The sequence below is a fragment of the Phascolarctos cinereus genome, unplaced genomic scaffold (assembly GCF_003287225.1).
Source record: "Phascolarctos cinereus isolate Bilbo 61053 unplaced genomic scaffold, phaCin_HiC Scaffold_726;HRSCAF=1367, whole genome shotgun sequence".
In the NCBI taxonomy this organism is placed as follows: domain Eukaryota; kingdom Metazoa; phylum Chordata; class Mammalia; order Diprotodontia; family Phascolarctidae; genus Phascolarctos; species Phascolarctos cinereus.
Window position 1 is genome coordinate 342,464,842 of NW_027556098.1, and position 10,713 is coordinate 342,475,554.

The 10,713-nt window shown below is 42.2% G+C and overlaps 1 long non-coding RNA gene across 1 annotated transcript; it reads left to right on the forward strand.

Moving 5' to 3' along the window:
• The first annotated feature begins 3,048 nt into the window (after window positions 1–3,048).
• LOC110196607 (uncharacterized) lies at window positions 3,049–9,049 on the forward strand. Its single transcript, XR_002321266.2, has 2 exons — window positions 3,049–3,239; window positions 4,185–9,049. It is a non-coding gene; the product is annotated as an uncharacterized LOC110196607 (long non-coding RNA).
• The last annotated feature ends 1,664 nt before the right edge of the window (window positions 9,050–10,713 follow it).

The window sequence follows — 10,713 nt, forward strand, 5'->3', positions numbered from 1 at the left end:
CATATACCACAATTTGTTCAACTATTCCCCAGTAGATAGACATCCTCTCAATTTCCAATTCTTTACCACTACAAAAAGAGCTGCTATAAATATTTTTGTGCATATAGGTCCTTCTCTCTCTCTCTCTCTCTCTCTCTCTCTCTCTCTCTCTCTCTCTCTCTCTCTCTCTTTTTGGGGGGGTATTTCTTCAGGATAGAGACCTAGTAGTGATATTGCTGGATCAAAGGGGATGCGCAGTTTCATAGCCCTTTGGGCATAGTTCCAAACTGCTCTCCAGAATGGTTGTATCAGTTCACAACTCTACCAATGATGCATTATTATCTCAATTTTTCCACATTCCCTCTAATATTTGTCATTTTTCTTTTCTGTCATAATAACCAATCTGACAGGCATAAAGGGGCACCCTGGAGTTATTTTAATTTGCATTTCTTTAATCAATAGTGATTCAGAACATTTTTTCATTTGATTTTAAATAACTCTGATTGAAAACTGCTTGTTCATGTTCTTTGACCATTTATCAGTTGTGGAATGACTTGTATTCTTATAAATTTGACTCAGTTCTCTATATATTTGAGAAATGGGGCCTTTATCAGAAACACTTGCTGTAAAAATGTTTTCTTTCTAATCTTGGGTACATTGGTTTTGTTTGTACAAAAACTTTTAAATTTAATTTAATCAAAATTGTCCATTTTACATCCTATAATGCTCTCTATCTCATTTGGTCATAGGTTTTTCCCTTCTCCATAAATCTGACAGGTAAACTATTCTTTGCTCTCCTAATTTGTTTATGGTATCATCCTTTATGTCTAAATCATCTACCTATTTTGGCCTTATCTTGGTATAAGGTGTAAGAGGCTGGTCTATATCCAGTTTCTGTCATACTGTTTTCCAGTTTTCCCATCAGTTTTTCTCAAAGAGTGTCCCCAAAACTCAAGAAACATTTATTAAGTGTCTACTACATACAAGATGGATAGGTATATATGAAAGAATGTGAAAAATTATGTAGTTCCTACCCTCACATAGCTTACAGTCTAGTGGGGGACATACCCATGAGTATAATACAAAATAGAATATGACAAGGGTAATGAAGAGTCCTAGATAAAGTGCTGTAATAAATGAGTGGAGGGACAAATTACTTTTAGCTTGGTCTACTAAGGCTCACAAATCAGAAAAAATCAAATTGAACAGCAGCTGTTAGGGAGCAAAGTATTCTTGGAAAAAATTGTTGCCATCTTGAAAGCACTAAGTTTTTTACCATCTCCAGATTTCATAGAGTTATTCAGGAAGAAGGTTCAAATTGGGGTTGGGTAGAGGATTCAACTACGTGGTAACAAAAATTCCCTTCTCTGTCCTGTATAATTGCCCCATTAGCAGGCTAGGGATTCACTCAAGGACTGAAGTTGCTGAGGACAAAATCAAGATGAGGGGTAACATGGAAGTATGACATCAATTGATGGAAGCAACATGACCCTGGAAGAAACAAAACAAAACAAAAAACCCTCTGGCTTTGAAATGAGGAGGACTGCAACCAAACTTTAACTTTGCTGCACAGTTCCTGTGTGGCCATAAACAAATCTTGTGATCTCCTTGGGCCCCAATTACCTTATTTTTATTAAAAGGTGTTGGGCCAGATGATCTATGAGATCCATTCTGGTATCTACATATAATTTTCTAGGCCACTTTAATCAAAAAACTAGAAGGTATCCTTTGAATGAGCTTTAGCAAAAGTAATGTCCCCAATTAAAAAAGTAGGACCAACAATTTAAAGGCAAATGAAAGAAAGGGTGGCAGAGCCATTAAAGGACACTATTAAAAATGCTTCAGATTGCTCAGAAGTCTTAGATGTGCCATTATAAAAGTGACAGGATTCAGGGATTGGGTCATCTGGGCGGTTCAACTCAGGTTGGATTGAGCTTAGTTAAGATTCCTGAGAAGATTTAAGACAGAAGAGACAGCAAGAAAATGATGAGAAAATTTCTACTTATGCCATGTATTGAATTGGTTTTGGACAGGAGAAGGTAGAATAGAAATGGAAGCTTGTAGCTAAGAATTTGAGTAGATGATGGACCCAGACAGGTTTCGAGAATCTGAATGTAACCATGTAGTACTATGCAAGTATGGTTCAAAACTTTACTTTTTATGCAGAAAAATTCTAGCCAGCCCACACCATGGGGTCCTATCTACTAACTAGCCCAATAGCTTGAATCCCACTTTTCCAACAGTAATGGTAGCCATAGCCTATTAAGTTCCATGGTTTACCAACACAGTCCCAAAGCCAACTTGATCTCAATGTTGCAGCTGTTCTGCTTACTGGTTTTCTAGCATTGTCATTGCTGGGACTATTTTCTGTGTTGTTTACAGGGTCTGGGTATTTATTCCAAGGACCTTTCAGATGTGTAGAGTGCACAAAATCTCCCCCCTCCATCTCTACCCCCCCAAGCCATAAAAGCCTTACAAACAAGGGACTGCTGAGCCTGCCTGGGTGCCCCATCCTACAACTATTTTCTGTCTGTGGGAAAACAGATTTCTCACTTCTGCAAAACTGCAAGTAAGCATGCTAGCTCCAAAGGTCACCATACCAACCATGCCTACCACAGTTTGCCCACCGTGGAAGCTTTTTTAGACCAGGAAATGACAGCTAGATGGTATGTTGGATAGAACCTATGGCTTGGTGTCAGGAAGAGCTGAGTTCAAATTGTGCCTCAGACACTGAACCTGGTGGGGATAATAATAGCACTTGGCTCACAGGGTTGCTGTGAGGATCGAATGAGATAACATAGATACAGCGCTTTGCAAACTTTAAGGCACTTTATGAATGCCAGCTGTTAATAGAAAACCACTTGAGGTCTTTTGTGGCCCTTGTGATTTTCTGCTTATTTTTGGGCAAACCAAAGGTTATACTTTTGTGACTCTTTGGGGATTTACTGAACATTTTTTGTCCCAAATAGCCCCGGAAAGGGTGGAGTGGGGAGAACCTGGCAAAATTTCCAAATTTGTCCCTAAAGCTTACTGGAGGAAGCTGCCAAGAGAAACTGAAAAAGAGCTGTCATGTGTGTTCATGAAGTCAGCGTTCTTATATTTAAAAATGGGGAGGGGCAGTCTGGCTCAGGGCGCTCGGCCACAGGCTGGAAACAAGGTTGGGCAGGGAGCTCTAATCCTGGATTTATTGCCAGCTTGCTGGGTGACCTGGGCCACACGACCTAACCTCAATTAAATGTCTTCAGGAGCCTGGACACTCGGTAAGCCTTAGAGCAGGTCAGTGAAATGCATCTGTTACTCAAAGCGAGCTGGGATCTCATTCCAGCAAGGGGAGGAGATGACTTGCTGCCTTGTGTGCCAGGGATGGGACAGGCTGGATACAAGGAAATGTAGTTAATTGTAAAAGGTCACATGGAGAAGAACTCACCTGAATCTCCCCTCTCCCCAGATGGGGAGGCAGGTGAGACTCTGTCAGGAACCTTGTAGTGAAAAACAAAAACAAAAACTGTAATTTTAAATTAAATATTAAATTAATTAAAATATAATTAATAAAATAAGCTTCCTCCATGAAGAATAGCAGAGCTCTCCCATGCTGGAGGAAAACCCAAGCTCAGTTACAAAGGATGGGCAGCCTGTATGTTCTTTCCATATCACTGTAAGCTTTTGCATTCAAAATCCATGGTTTAAGGGAATAGGGTGGGGGGCAGGTGAAAGGTGCTGAAAGGGGCAGCAATGAGTTACTAAGGCATTCTGCTCTTGGAAGATGGGCATTCAGAGCTGTCAAGGGCACCACAGAATTGCAGCTTGCAGGCAAGCAGCCGGAGCTGGGGCTTTACTCTTAGCGTTTTTGCACTTTCTGATTTTGCTTCTGCACGACAGGGGAAGGGTTGATTTTGTATGTAGATAAAAAGAGGCTGGGCTGGGATTGAATCCTAGTTCCAGGGGTATGTGGGTAAAGGTGTAACAACTTAACCCTCCTCCCCACCTAATAATTGTATACTCCACTTTTAAATTTAATCTGAATCATTAGCATTTTCTTGATCACTTTTTTAAGTCTAGACGACCCACAAAATAACAAATCAAGCCAGTTTCCAAGGTGTAAATACTCATACTAAAAGTTTAACCATCTGCTTCCAAGCTCGACCAAGCTGGCTCCAGCGCATCCCTGCCTAGCTCCAGCCCTGACATCTCAATCTCTTTTCTAGGAGGACCTGGAAGGCCATTTTGTAGATGAAGAAAAGAGTCCCAGAGAGGTGAAATTATTTTCCTGAGCTCGCAGAGGTGGTAAATGGCCAACTCAAGCCCTGTGGCACCCAAGTTCAGCAGTTTTCTTTTTTCACATTGTCTTTGTAAAATGTAAAATGCATATAAAATGAATGCCTCTGCCTCCTAAATGTCATATTATCCTCAATCTAGAGCTGTAAGGGACTCCAGAAACCATCTAGTCCAATCATCTTATTTTACATGTGAGGAAAATGAGGCCCACTTCTTTTCAGTGACTTGCTTCAGAGGTGGGATTTGAACCCAGGTCCTCCGATGTCATCATCAGCACTTTGTGCTGTCCCATGCCCCTGATGACCCACAGCCAAGGGCACAACCATGAAGTGGAGAAGATGAATAAGCTCTGATCACTGCAGGAAATGGCTGGAGGAGATGGGGGAAGGGAGAACGTGGAAAGGAGTTAAGTAACAGAGGAATTGGAGAATGGCCTGGAGAGGGAGGAGCTGAGTGGTGCTTGGCATGCTGACCAGGAGGCCCAGTTGGTGAAGTGCCGGGAGCTGTTTTCTTCTGGAGATCCGCTCAAGTTTACTGAATGTCAGCTGCACTTTCAGAGTGGCAATGGAGCCTCAGAAGAGAGGCAGAGGTGGGGTGGGAAGAACACTGAGTCAGAGACCTGGCTCTGACACTTCCCAGCTGGGTGATCCTGGCCAATTCGCTTAAGATCTCCCGACCTTGAATTCTTCATCTGTAAAATGGACATACATGATAGCATTCACATTATCTGTAACATAAGGCTATAGTTATCAGTTTCTTGTCCCCTCTCCCATCTGGGGGAAAGGGGAGGAAGGAGAAGCTTTTTTGGGGGTGGGGTGTAGAATGCATGTCACATTTTGGGAGCAAGTAACAGCTCAGGAAACAGGGAAGTGGGGAAGAAGCATAGTCCAAACACACATCCCAGCAGGTAAATAGAAAGCTGGGATGAGGTCAAAACCAAGAGTTCACAAAGGCCCACATCCAGAGGGTTAACCTGAAAATGGTAAATGGAGTCCAAGAGGAAAAAGGCATGAACCCAGGGGCAGGCCATGTAGAGCAAGGTCAGGAAAACAAGGTGTGGGGCAGGGGTTGGGCATAGTGTCAGAGAGTGACAGTTTATCTAACCTGGGGTGGGGGGGGAGGCAATCTTTGAACTTTTTAAATTAATAGTTTGGTAGCTTGATTTTAATATAGTTGGTATCATTTGCAATCCTGTGCATTTCATGGTATGCATAGATTTCAGGCCAATGACATTAAAAAACCAAAAGGGTTAAAATCCCCTGCTCTAAAGCATGGGCTCATCCTGGAGCATCAGCCTTATGTGGTGGAGGTAGGAGAGGATATTCACATTCCTTCTTCATTCAGCTGCGGGCCTGGACAGCTCTGAGGGAAGCATTTTGGTCTGGAAATGGGAGTTACTATTGGAGCAGGAACATGTACAAGGACCAGGTAGTAAAGGAAGTGGTGCAAGGACATGGGGGATGAGAAGTATGAGGCAGAGGGGGAATGAGGAAGGTAGACAGTGCTCTCCCTTGTAGGGCAGTCTCTTTGATTTTCCCCTATCCCTGAAGGAAAGTGGGAGGGACGGCAGGGAAGCAGGGAGAGAGACCAACACAGAGTCTCTGGGGGCCAGAAGAGGGATCACAGAGACATTCAAACGACAATTCATCATCCAAATAAAATTCAAAGGCAAGATCAAGTGGGATTATTCTGTGGGAACCCTTACCGTAATGTCACTAGAGATGACTCCAAGAGACATTTTAATAGGGATTCAAATGTTAGGGATCAAAGAGTATGACACAAGCTTCAGAAGAGGCAAATTTATGATTTATTTTGGAAGTCAGATCTGGAGAGGAAGAAATGATAACTACCAGCTGTTGAGTAATGCCATTACAGAGACTGAGGATAAGGGCTACTTACAGCTAACTTAGGAATGGAAGGGTTGCCAAAGATGGCATCATTTCAGGGGTGAAAAAACACTGCCGTATTCTCGTTTAACTAAGTATAAGGCTGGGCAGTCATTACCATCTTGTGCCAATTTGCATACACAATTTATACTGTATTCATTTAAGCCTGTTAATCTGCTACTTTCTGTTCCCAAGTCTTTGTTATAAGTCAGGGATGGGGAACCTGGGTCTTGAGGCCACATATGGCCCTCTAGGTCCTCAAGTGTGTCCCTTTGACTGAATCCAAACTTCACAGAACAAATTTGTTCCCTACCCCTTTTATAAGTCCCTGGATCTGGAATGCTTAAGGAACTCAGACCATTTAACAAAAACAAACAAACAAACAAAAAAACCTCTTGCAAATTCTTTCTTCCTATCTACCTCTTTTTTTCTATGAGCACCACCTTGGTTCAGGCCTTCATCACCTCACACCTTGAATACTGAAGCAGCCTTCTGGACTTGTTTCTGTGTCTTCCATCTCTCCCTGTCCATTCCATCATGCACGTGGCTGCCCGATTAATATTCCCTGCTTGTCCCAGATCTCTTAAAGGCTCTCCCCAGTGCCCAGACAATAAAGGCCAAATCCTTTGACCCTCCATGTGACAACTTTCCACACAATCTAGCTTAAATGTACCTTCCCAGCCATACAACCTGTTATGGGAGAATTAGGGGACCAAAGAAGGAGTCCCTGTCTGATACTGAAAGGAAATCTGATTATCTACCATCTATAATTTAAAAGTGAGCAGGGTTAGAATTGAACCCAAACTGAGGATGGAGGCAGCAATCCACTGATAGCAGTAGTTGGAGCAGCATCAAGCATTTATATAGTGCCTAGGAGTACTAAGAACTGTACTTAGCAGTTCACAGATATGATCTTATGTGATCCTCACAATAACCTGGTGAGTTAAGCACTATTATTATCACCATTTTAAGTTGAGGAAATAGGCAAACATAGCTTAAGTGACTTGCTTAAGGTCACACAGCCAGTAAGTGTCAGAGGTCATATTTGAACTCAGGGTTTCCTACTCTAGTTCCAATATTCTAGCCATTGCACCATCCAGCTATGTTGGGTAAGAGGTCTCTGAAGAGTGAGGTAACCTAAGACAACAGTGTTTAACTAGGGACTGCAACCCTATAGTCTTTGGAGACTGAGTAAAGTGAATAGACCAAAGAGAACCTCAAGAGAGAAGATAAGCTGCCTGGAATGGCTGAAAGGGGTGACAAGGAACTGAAGATATGCCATGTACAGTTCTTGGTTACCCTCTGGTCTTTCTTCCACCTTGAACCAGAAGCGTGGGTTCTGGGAACTCAGCTCAGCAAAAGCCCATTCCTGGGCTTCCTTCCCATAAGAATTCCTGGGTGAGGCGACATTCTGTTAACGAGCAAAGCTGAACTGGATTTCCAGTTCAGGCAAAATAGAGAGCCAGTTACGCATCTGCCATGGAGATCAGGCTGTCTTCACCAAATGTCTCATCATTGATGACACCAAGTATGGCCTGGCTGGTCCATGTATACAACAGTGATAAAGCTATTATTACATAACACACACACATACATACATACACAGAGTTTATAATAATTGGTTTATATAAATCAATACCACCTTGCCCCTGTGCTCTCTTCAGCATCACCCCCAAAGTCTACATGTATAAACTCAGGCTGAGGGAGAAATGAGACCCCAGAGTAAATATGGATTTCTGTGACCTTCTGTGGGAGGAAGGGCTCACATGATGGAATTTGGATACCTGGCTCAGTATCTACTTAAAGGCCAACTGCAAACTTCTTTACCTTCTTTGGGAGGACTGGCAAGATAGGACTCCTGCGTGTCACCAACAGCCATTCTGAACTAGATGTCCTGCAGGCTTCTCAACCTCAATATGTGTAAAACAGATCTTACCATTCCCCCATCAACTCTCTTCTATTCCCAACTTTCCTATTTCTAGCAAGGATAACAGCACTCTCCCAGTCACCTAGGCTCACAACCTTGGTGTCACACTTGACTCCTCACTCTCCTTCACCCCATGTATACAATCTGTTACTAAACCTTGTGGTTCCTATCTTCACAACATCTCTTGTATGTCCCTTTCTCTCAACTCTCATATCCACAAACCTAGTCAAACTACCATCAGGTGTCACTTGAGCTATGACAAAAGCCTTGTGCCTCAAGTTTCTTCCTACTACAATGCATTCTCCACTTAGCTGCCAAAACGATTTTTGTAAAGATTAAAAATGACTGACCATTTCACTCCTCTGCTCCCTGAGCTCCCGGGGTTTCTAGTTACTTCTAGCATCAAATACCTCTGGGACCTGTTGAGCATTTAAAGATCTTCATAACCTGGTCCCCTTCTACCTTCCCAGCCCTTTTAAACTTTGTTCTTTGTATACTCTAACACAAACAGTGCTAGCCTGTTACTGTTCCTCAATCCACAACACTCCTGTCTATTCTGTTTATGCCTCTGTTCTGGCTGTGCTCAGAAATGCTCTTCCTCCTTATCTCCTTCTTTTAGAATCCCTTGCTTTTTTTTTTTTTTAAAGACTCAGCACAGGTCTCACTTTCTATAGGATACTGTTCTTAGTCTTCCCAGCTTCTCAAGTCTACTCTTCTAAGATTACCTTCCACATATTCTCTATGCCTCCTATTTCTTTACTTGTTATCTCCCCCATTTAAATGTAAATTCCTTGTTGGAAGGGATTTGTCTTCCTTTGTATCTCCAGAACTTGGCATAGTGCCAGGCATATAGTAAGTACCTAACTGCTTATTGACTGACTTAGCCAGTCATAGGAGTACAAGGACCTTAATGGAAATTCTTGAGCACTGCTGAACTTTTGGTTTACTTGGCAATAATAAACTAACTTTACCTCAACTTTAACTTCCTAATGGGTCTGTGTGTCTTGGTCAAGGAGGGCTTCCTTAATTCTAGCCTCCCTTGAGTTTTAGGGTACCTCTCATCAGGTCAGATGGGTGTCACCTAGGATTAGTTACACTTTTTTGTTATAATGTCATTTGCTTTACCATAATGTATCCTTTGGTTAACCTAGACAAAGGGAATATATCAGGGGGAGCTCTTGACAGAGTTTTGAATCGATGCTGACCTCAAGTCCAGGGCTATGTTTCTGAGGACCCACATGTCCATGAGAACCTCAAATGCTACATTTGTATCCTTCGTACTACCTAGTACAAGGTGTTATGCATACTAGGCACTCAAATATTTATCAATCAATTGAATAAATATAAACCGCTACCCAGAGCAGAGTTCTACCGATAGCAGCTTTTCAATAAACACTGATTGACTGCCTCAGGCTTGGACAGCAAAAAGGACAAGGAAAGCATTTGATGTATTCTTTCCTTGAGAATTGAAGATGCCTGAGTCTACTGTAACCAAGTAACAATTGGACCAAGTAACAATTAAGTTTGCTACTGTGCTTCATCTATGGAAAATGGGCACAAGGAACTGGGTAGAAATACATAGCACAACATAACACAGCCTAACCCGAAGAGAAGAGAATCATATTTTTACTCCAGCAAAACAGTGAAATCAAGTGGATAAATAATAATAGGTAGAAAAAGAAAGAGGCAACAGGGCAACTGAGTCAGACTTTGCCCAGGGCCTTTAAGGACAGTAAACTCCAAGTTCCCAGACTTTGATGAAATGGCTCAAATGTGACATGATGCCTGGGGGCAGATTCTTATCCTGCTGCTATGTTGAAGGCTAGTTAAGAGCATACTCCAAAGGCAGTTTGTCAGCAGCTGAATGCCACGTTGCTGCAACCTTCTGCCTCTTGGCCAGACTCCTGACCCTAGTCTCCTGGATTCCATGTTCTGCAGCTTTGAAACAAAGCCTACCTGTTGAGCATACTTCAGTGCCTTAGAATATGGGGGTGTGTATGTGTGTGTGTGTGTATGTGGGGGGATCCTTTGGCAGTCTGATAGACTTTACCCCTTTTTAAAATAATATTTTTAAGTGAAATAAAATACATAGGACTACAATGGAAAGCAATTACATCGAAATATAGTTATAAAATTTTTAAAAAATTTATGTTGAATACCTGCAGGAAGATTCACAGTCTTATTGTGGGTCATGCCTCTACCAATGTAGACCAAAACCCTTGCACACCTCAGCAGATATTTAATGGATTTCTGTGGCCGAACACTTTTATGACCTGGAAGCTGTTGAATTGGAAAAGGATAGTGAGAGGGACTTACATTAATTGCAGGAGGTAAAAAAATAAAAGCGAATGAAAGGAGAATTTTTTTTTAATCATTGAAAGAAGGAACAGAAGGAGAGGAGAGTGAACAAGGATGAATAAAATCATTAGCAATCCACTTTGCCTTAAAAGGAACAGTAATGACGATAGCGGCTGTGGGTGAAAATGCCACAGCTGATGCTAGTTGCCAAAGGGAGGAGCTCTGTGGAGGAAATGGGGGAAAAGCCATGGAGACTAACAGAGAGGGATTAACATGCAGGTCCTCTCAATCAAGAGCTTAGAGAAAAGGAAAGCACTAGGAGAGGTGAAACTGGAAACTCTCCAAATG